We start from the raw sequence: 8653 nt of genomic DNA on the forward strand, positions 1-8653 counted from the left end.
GAACTACTGTCTGGCCTTAATAGATACTAAAAGAAAAATATATATTTTAATCTATATATGGTAACATCTGGAAATAATTAACATATATGTGATCTCCCATTTGCTAAAATATTTGTATTTTTCTTTGAAAGTCATCACCAACTCTTGCACTCATGTCTAAAATAAATACAAACAAAAGAATCTAGATTTTTGCCTTTACTTTGTTGAATTCAATAACGACAAAAGAAGGTCATGTGATGTGATCGTGCGTGCAAAGTCCAAACCCACTATTTCAAATGCGAAAAATGATACATTCCTATCTAATTTAAAAATCTTCGAGTCCATGACCGCAGCTATTGAGAAATAGTGATAGGATTATAATAAAGTATAACGTTTTGAATTGGCATTATTGGATTCTGCAGTTTGAATAATGAGAAATAATTTTCAGATAGATCTGGGTGTTTTTTATTCATGGTAATTGAGAGTTGTATATTCATGGTGTCAACATGTGTCGAACAAACTAAACCTTTTTTTTTAATCTCGTCAATAAAAAAGTTTGTTTTTACTATCTTAGCATGTTTTTGTTGAATTTTTTTAGTGCAACTGGGTTTGAAAGAACTGGTTTATTATTGAAAGCCATATGTAAAAGGTAGCTTCCATTTAATTATTCTAAAATTTTAAAATTGCTTTTGTTACACTTCGAAGATAGCTCTCTTATTCGTTTCTGATATCAGTATAGGTGTTAGGAATGGTATTGACTGGCTATGTGAGCCTTTAAATGATTATGAAACTAAACATTGATCTGTTTGAATTGAGTAAATATATCCACAAATTAATTGAGTAAATATTGATCTGTTTGAACTGTAATCCGTTGCTACTTATCATCCTCATATCACATATTAATATGTAATTTATTATTTTTATTTTTTATTTAAATAAATATATTAATATATATATATGTATATGAATAAAATAATAAACATAATAAATCTCGTATAAATATAAATATCATGTCAAGATAATAAATACAATTCTTCAAGTTTTGGTAATTGGTTCAGGACACGGAGGACATGGCTTATTTATTTTACCTGTCTGAGTCATGATCAATTTCAAGTTGTACACATTCAATTATCGTCTTATGGTGGGACCGTTTTGTCTTATTAGATGAGAGAGTTATGATCATCTTTTGTTAAATATGGTGGGGCCTATTAGTTCAAATTTGGAATTACATGGCACCCACCTCTCTCGCTCTCATCTCTCGTCTTCTTAATTAAATTATTTAAATTGTTCACCTTTTGATTTTTATATATTTTTGCAAGTAAGCTCTCATCTCTCGTCTTTTTAATTAAATTATTTAAATTGTTCACCTTTTGATTTTTATATATTTTGGTAGGTAAGGTTAAGCCAATATACTTTTAGGTAGTTGGAAATGGACCCTCTTCAAATTCAATCTCTTTTTCTACTTCACTTAAAAATTAAAGAATGAGGAGAAAGCATACATGTCGCACCTAATACTTGATAAAGATGATCATCAATGATGCACCTAACACGTCGCACCTTTTGATTTATATTCCCTTTAATATAAATTGCTAACATATAAAATAGTTTATGGTAAGGTGCATACCTTGATGTAATTACTAATTAATTAATGATGTCTCCCGCATGATGTTTTCATTCAAATATCCCATCATGTATTGCATTAAATTAACTGATGGAGTACTGTTAATAAATCCAATTCTAACTCGACAGTCTCACCCATTTTTTCACCAAATCTAACTACTCTCCCACTAAAAGTCTCCACATTCTCCAATGTCACCATCTCTTTTGTCTCGACTCTCACCCGAAATTATGTGCATAATTTATTTTATCTCGCCAAATCTAACTACTCTCCCACTAAAAGTCTCCACACTCTCTGGGTGTCCCACGATTAGCTATTGAGAATGATGAATGAAAAGCTTTTTGTAAGGAAATAATTAAAAGTTTGATAAAATAAATAATAAATAAATGTATGATTAAAAAATAATAAATGAAGTTAATGGTACTGTCATTCTATGGTGAAATACTTCTCTGCTTTATTGCACTCATTAATGATCTGAAAATAATGGAAAGTTAAAAACATTGGAAACATCATGAGATTAGTAATAGTCATCATTAGCAATTTCATATCATACCGCCTCTTGATCCTTGGGTGGGATTGAATCAACAGACTTCCTATAATCCACAATGGAGTTGAGCAGATCTCTTCTTTCTTGTGCTCTTGCTGCTTTATCTTTATAACAATTCTCTATTAATAAAGCAGAGAAGTATTTCACTATAGAATGACAGTACCATTAACTTCATTTATTATTTTTTAATCATATCTTTATTTATTATTTATTTTATCAAACATTTAATTATTTCCTTACAAAAAGCCTTTCATTCATCCTTCTCAATAGCTAATCGTGGGACAGCCGGAGAGTATGTAGACTTTTAGTGGGAGAGTAGTTAGATTTGGCGAGATAAAATAAATTATGTACATGATTTTGGGTGAGAGTCGAGACAAAAGAGATGGTGACATTGGAGAGTGTGGAAACTTTCAGTGGGAGAGTAGTTAGATTTGGTGAAAAAATGGGTGAGGCTGTCGGGTTAGAATTGGATTTATTAACAGTACTCCACCAGTTAATTTAATGCAATACATGATGGGATATTTGAATGAAAACATCATGCGGGAGACATCATTAATTAATTAGTAATTACATCAAGGTATGCAACCCACCATAAACTATTTTATATGTTAGCAATTTATATTAAAGGGAATATAAATCAAAAGGTGTGACGTGTTAGGTGCATCATTGATGATCATCTCTATCGAGTATTAGGTGCGATGTGTATGCTTTCTCCTCATTCTTTAATTTTTAAGTGAAGTAGAAATAGAGATTGAATTTGAAGAGGGTCCATTTCCAACTACCTAAAAGTATACTGGCTTAACCTTACCTACCAAAATATATAAAAATCAAAAGGTGAACAATTTAAATAATTTAATTAAAAAGACGAGAGATGAGAGCTTACCTGCAAAAATATATAAAAATTAAAAGGTGAACAATTTAAATAATTTAATTAAGAAGACGAGAGATGAGAGCGAAAGAGGTGGGTGCCATGCAATTCCGAATTTGAACTAATAGGTCCCACCATATTTAACAAAAGATGATCATAACTCTCTCATCTAATAAGACAAAACAGTCCCACTATGAGACGATAATTGAATAAGCCCCACCATATTAAACTAGTTCAGGACACGGAGTACACGCTTATTTATCTTACTTGTCCGAGTCATGATCAGTTTTAAGTTGTACACATTCAATTATCATCTCATGGTAGGACCGTTTTGTCTTATTAGATGAGAGAGTTATGATCATCTTTTGTTAAATATGGTGGGGCCTATTAGTTCAAATTCGGAATTACATGGCACCCACCTCTCTCGCTCTCATCTCTCGTCTTCTTAATTAAATTATTTCAATTGTTCACCTTTTGATTTTTATATATTTTTGCAGGTAAGCTCTCATCTCTCGTCTTTTTAATTAAATTATTTAAATTGTTCACCTTTTGATTTTTATATATTTTGGCAGGTAAGGCTAAGCCAATATACTTTTAGGTAGTTGGAAATGGACCCTCTTCAAATTTAATCTCTTTTTCTACTTCACTTAAAAATTAAAGAATGCGGAGAAAGCATACACGTCGCACCTAATACTCGATAGAGATGATCATCAATGATACACCTAACATGTCGCACATTTTGATTTATATTCTCTTTAATATAAATTACTAACATATAAAATAATTTATGGTGGGGTGCATACCTTGACGTAATTACTAATTAATTAATGATGTCTCCAGCATGATATTTTCATTCAAATATCCCATCATGTATTGCATTAAATTAACTGATGGAGTACTGTTAATAAATCCAATTCTAACCCGACAGCCTCACCCATTTTCTCACCAAATCTAACTACTCTGCCACTAAAAGTCTCTACACTCTCCAATGTCACCATCTCTTTTGTCTTGACTCTCACATGAAATCATGTGCATAATTTATTTTATCTCGCCAAATCTAACTACTCTCCCACTAAAAGTCTCCACACTTTCCGGGTGTCCCACAATTAGCTATTGAGAAGGATGAATGAAAGGCTTTTTGTAAGGAAATAATTAAAAGTTTGATAAAATAAATAATAAATAAAGGTATGATTAAAAAATAATAAATGAAGTTAATGGTACTGCCATTCTATGGTGAAATACTTCTTTGCTTTATTGCACTCATTAATGATTTGAAAATAATGAAAAGTTAAAAACATTGAAAACATCATCAAAACAGCATGAGATTAGTAATAGTCATCATTAGCAATTTCATATCATACCGCCTCTTGATCCTTGGGTGGGATTGAATCAACAGACTTCCTATAATCCACAATGGAGTTGAGCAGATCTCTTTTTGCTTGTACTCTTGCTGCTTCATCTTTATAACGATTCTCTATTAGATCTACCAATTATTAAAAACAAAGAGCGAGTCAAGCAAGAGAGAAAATATGAAGACAAACTAATGAATTTAGAAAAGTGAAAATAACCTCCTTAAGATCATCTAATTTTGCAGTATAAGCACTTTCTGTTTCATCATCCCCATCCTCATAAAGCCCTTCCTCTATCTATTGTTCCTCTATCTATTGCAAACTGCTAGAGATGTCCTCTCTCTCAAGGTCACTTGTAAAGCTTCGATATGTGTTGAATAGCTAACACGACCAAGCAAATTTCAAAAATTCTAAAATTTTATAGTTTTGGTGCTTTGGATTTTAGTAAGATGAAGAAAAATCGAGAGCCGTGAGATAGAGAGATAGAATAGAGGATGGGTATGAGTTTAAAAAGATAACTTGGAAGGAATACAAAACGGAGAATGAAAGATTTGTTTTGTCTGAAATTCTTTTAAAAAAATATCATTAACATAATCTCACTAAAAACTAAAACTTCCTTATATAAATAAACACGAATGGAGAAAACAAAACGTTAAAAAAATAACTATATAATAAAAAAGAAAGAAAAAAATAAAATATAAATTTACTGCTTATTCAGATTGCAACAGGATAAATACTTATTATTATATAAAGATATATAACTGCGAGTGAGGTAGGAACAGTATTTTTGTCAAACACATTTCTTCTCATTTTATCCTTGATTTGCGTGGATTTTTACCCATGTCGCCTGAAGCATATCGTGAGGGGAAGGGGCAGAGTTTCTATTTTGGTGGAGGATCTGTGAGGCGAGGGAGTAGATTGACAACAAGGGAGAGGGGAAGCTTCGGTGCAGGGCTGGGGATCACTTGTGGTGGCACTCACGGTGGCTATGGGCGGCGATGCATGGTGGGTACACGGAAACCATGGAGACAGAGGCACCATCCAAGGGTGCGACGGATGTTGGTTGGGTGGAGGTCAGAAGTGGCGACACTCTGCGATGGAGGTTGTGCTGAGTGTGCTACGGTGAAAACTGGCGTTGGGTGGTGGCAAAACCGAGCTAAATGGGTGGAGAAACCCATGCAGTTCGTGTGTGAGGAGTGCTCTATTTTTGACAAGGAAGAATAAGGGTTGGTTCATGGCATGGAGGAGCTCATAGTGTCGCCTATTGGTGATGGTTTCTGATGCAGAAATTTTATGGAATGAGGGTGGTGACACACAGGGATGAGCTTGATGTTCGGATCCTGATAAGGATTTGTGGATAACTGAAGAACTAAAGAGATGGTGGGTTCAAAGAAAAAGAAACGTTGGTTGGGTTTCAAAAGGAAAAGCTTACCGGAAAAAAGAAGTCTCCATGAGAGAAAACAAAAGCATTAGAAGTCTCCATGATGAGCTTTTATTTTTCCTGCTATTGAAGAAGAAGGATTTTGAATAACTGCATTGAGAAAGATTGATCTTTGGCATCAGTGTATTTATAGCTGCAGACTACAGGGTAGAGCCCTCCTTCATTAAACTCTCTCTCTTTGTTCATACAACGAAAGCCCAAAATGGTTACAAAGTTTACAACTTCAGTCAAATTTACAGAGTGGCTTCTTTCCGAAATGAAATAAGGCAAAAAACAAAATTGTTACCAAGAATGTAGTTAACAGAGAAAGGAAGAGAGAAAGATGAGGGAGAGACGGAGACATAGGGAGAGAGAAAGAAAATGGAGGAGAAACACAAACGAGGTAAAAAAAATGTTCCAGAGAATTTGAGCAAGCAACTGAGAGAGAAAGAGAGAAAGATGAGAGAGATGGAGACATGGGGAGAGAGAGACTCCTGTGAGAGCTTCTTGGGGTTTTCGGTGCCGAATGGAGGAGTGGAAGAGAGAGAGAGAAGAAAAAAGTTGAATTTATAGTACCGTGGCTAGGGTTTATTTTTATTTTTATGAAACAGCACCGTTTTGGGGTTGAGAATAGCATGGGTTGAGGGTTCCTGTTATGAAAACGACACTGTTTTGATATTTTGGACCGTTGGGTGGGGCTGGGCTTTGTTGCTGAATTCTGGCCTAGCATTGGGTCGGTGTCTTTTTTTTTTTCAATAAGATAAAAACCCATTGTTACATATTTGTAGGTCTAATTACTAGTACATAGTTTATTTAAAATTTTCACTTTATATTTAAATTGTACATAAAGTTATATTAAGAATTTAAAATATTAAAAAAATAAAATTTACATTATTGTAAAACTTTATTTTTTAAAATTTATGCTCTAATATTTGTTCCAAAACTAATAATAATATTTAAAAAAATAAAAAAAATAAACGTGAGATCTTATTATAAGTAATTTTGAAATTTCAACTCCAAATTCATAATAAATTATATTAAAATTATTAAGAAAAAAAATTTGTAAAAGTATCAATTTGAATATTACACAAATCTTACTTTTGATCGTACAAATTTTATATTATGATTTCTAGATGTTTTAACGATGTCGGATTGCGTTGCAGTGAATTGGACTATTAGCTTAATTTAATTAAAATTTTTGCTTGATACGTGAGCTCTCTCTCTCTCTCTCTCTCTCTCTCTCTCTCTCTCTCTCTCTCTCTCTCCATATGTGACAAATAAATAATCTTATAAATTATATTGAACTTAACTATTGGCATATAGTCTATTCAAAGTTTTTTTAAATTAATATGATAATTGCTCATAAATTTTCAGTAAGAAAATTAAATCTAACCTTTTTTTTAATTAATTTTGCAGTGTTTTATTTCCTTTAATTTCTGCTTTAATAATTAGTCCAAATTTAGTAACAATATTTGAAAACTTTTACAATTTGTAATTGGGGCTTGGGTACGAAATTGGATAGCGAGGAATTGGCCTAATTTTTATTGGGTACAGGTTTAATTCTTCCATCTGTTGTTGCATTGTATACATGGTAAACAACTTATCTTAAAAAGTTTATTGCATTTCTCATTTAAATCAAATACAAATTTCATGTCGGTTTTTAATAATATATTATCATATATGTCCAATATATATTATCTCCTGTTCTATTTTTTTTTCAACTCATCTCCCAATCTAAATGAGTCTTTGATGTTTTTGGAAGTTTAAAAATTTTGTTAATAATTGATTTAAAATACAATAATTTTATATTAAAAAAATCGACAGCTTGATAAATTTTAATTATTTTATTTGTAAACAAATAGGCATCTGTCAGGCACTGGTCAATAAATAAAAAATGGATGCATGCACATTTGCTTGTCACTTCGGTGGGTTACTTTAAAGCTGCCAACAAAAGACAAAGCGTCTTGATAAATATATTAAATATAGCAATTCAACACCTCTTGTACCTAGTACACAGAAACATTTCTTTAATTATGGACTGAATTTTGAAGTGTTGTTTTTTTTATTTAATTATATCTTGATCTGCTTTATTAATTTATAGACCAATAATAGATCCTTCGTATAATACTGGTTAAGTCTGCAATTTCTTGACGTTACTTAACTTAAAAAGGATAAGAGGATAAAATAAAGATATATCACATGATCATTATTTTATTGTGAATATATATTTTGTTCACAACAAATATAGAAAGCAAAGAGATATTTTCTCCCAACTTTAATTTCTCTTCTTCCAATGCCAAAAACCCACCTCATTTACTTTGGACACTTTAGATGATGCATGATGGATACATTCATCATGATCAATTTACAAATAAAATAATCAAATTAACAGTTTTAATGGATTTTTTTTCTTATTTTTTAAAATAAATTATTAAGTTTATTTTACGATAGAGAAAATTATATTTATAATTTCATACATCACAATAACTTAAATCAATTTATAAATAAGGTTTATCGTTTTGTTATTTTTAAATTAACATAGTCTTTAATTTGTCAGCAATATTATATAGATAATCATATCTATTCTATTATAATAAATGGCTATCTAAATACTACAATAATTTTTATTATTTTTTTGTTAACTTTTGTTTTGCAGTTAATGAGCATCAAAAGCCCCTTGCGTCACATACAACTCTACTGCACTCCATCATTAGAGAAAAACCGACAAATACATAATAGGAAGCAAGAAATAAGGACTGCGAAAAAACTATACCGAAGAAACCAACATAAATGGAATAGAACCAACAAAAAGAGAACAAACAATACCCACAAACGAATAATCGAGACCTCTAAGTTTCCACAGGGGTTGAGC

At 31.6% G+C, this 8653-nt stretch overlaps 1 long non-coding RNA gene across 1 annotated transcript; it reads right to left on the reverse strand.

Moving 5' to 3' along the window:
- Nucleotides 1–2040: 2040 nt before the first annotated feature.
- Nucleotides 2041–6307, reverse strand: LOC122291479. The gene is made up of 3 exons (XR_006236641.1): nt 4581–6307; nt 2151–4495; nt 2041–2071 (listed from the first exon to the last, which is right to left on the reverse strand). It is a non-coding gene; the product is annotated as an uncharacterized LOC122291479 (long non-coding RNA).
- Nucleotides 6308–8653: the final 2346 nt, after the last annotated feature.

This window comes from Carya illinoinensis, chromosome 13 (assembly GCF_018687715.1).
Source record: "Carya illinoinensis cultivar Pawnee chromosome 13, C.illinoinensisPawnee_v1, whole genome shotgun sequence".
Taxonomy (NCBI): domain Eukaryota; kingdom Viridiplantae; phylum Streptophyta; class Magnoliopsida; order Fagales; family Juglandaceae; genus Carya; species Carya illinoinensis.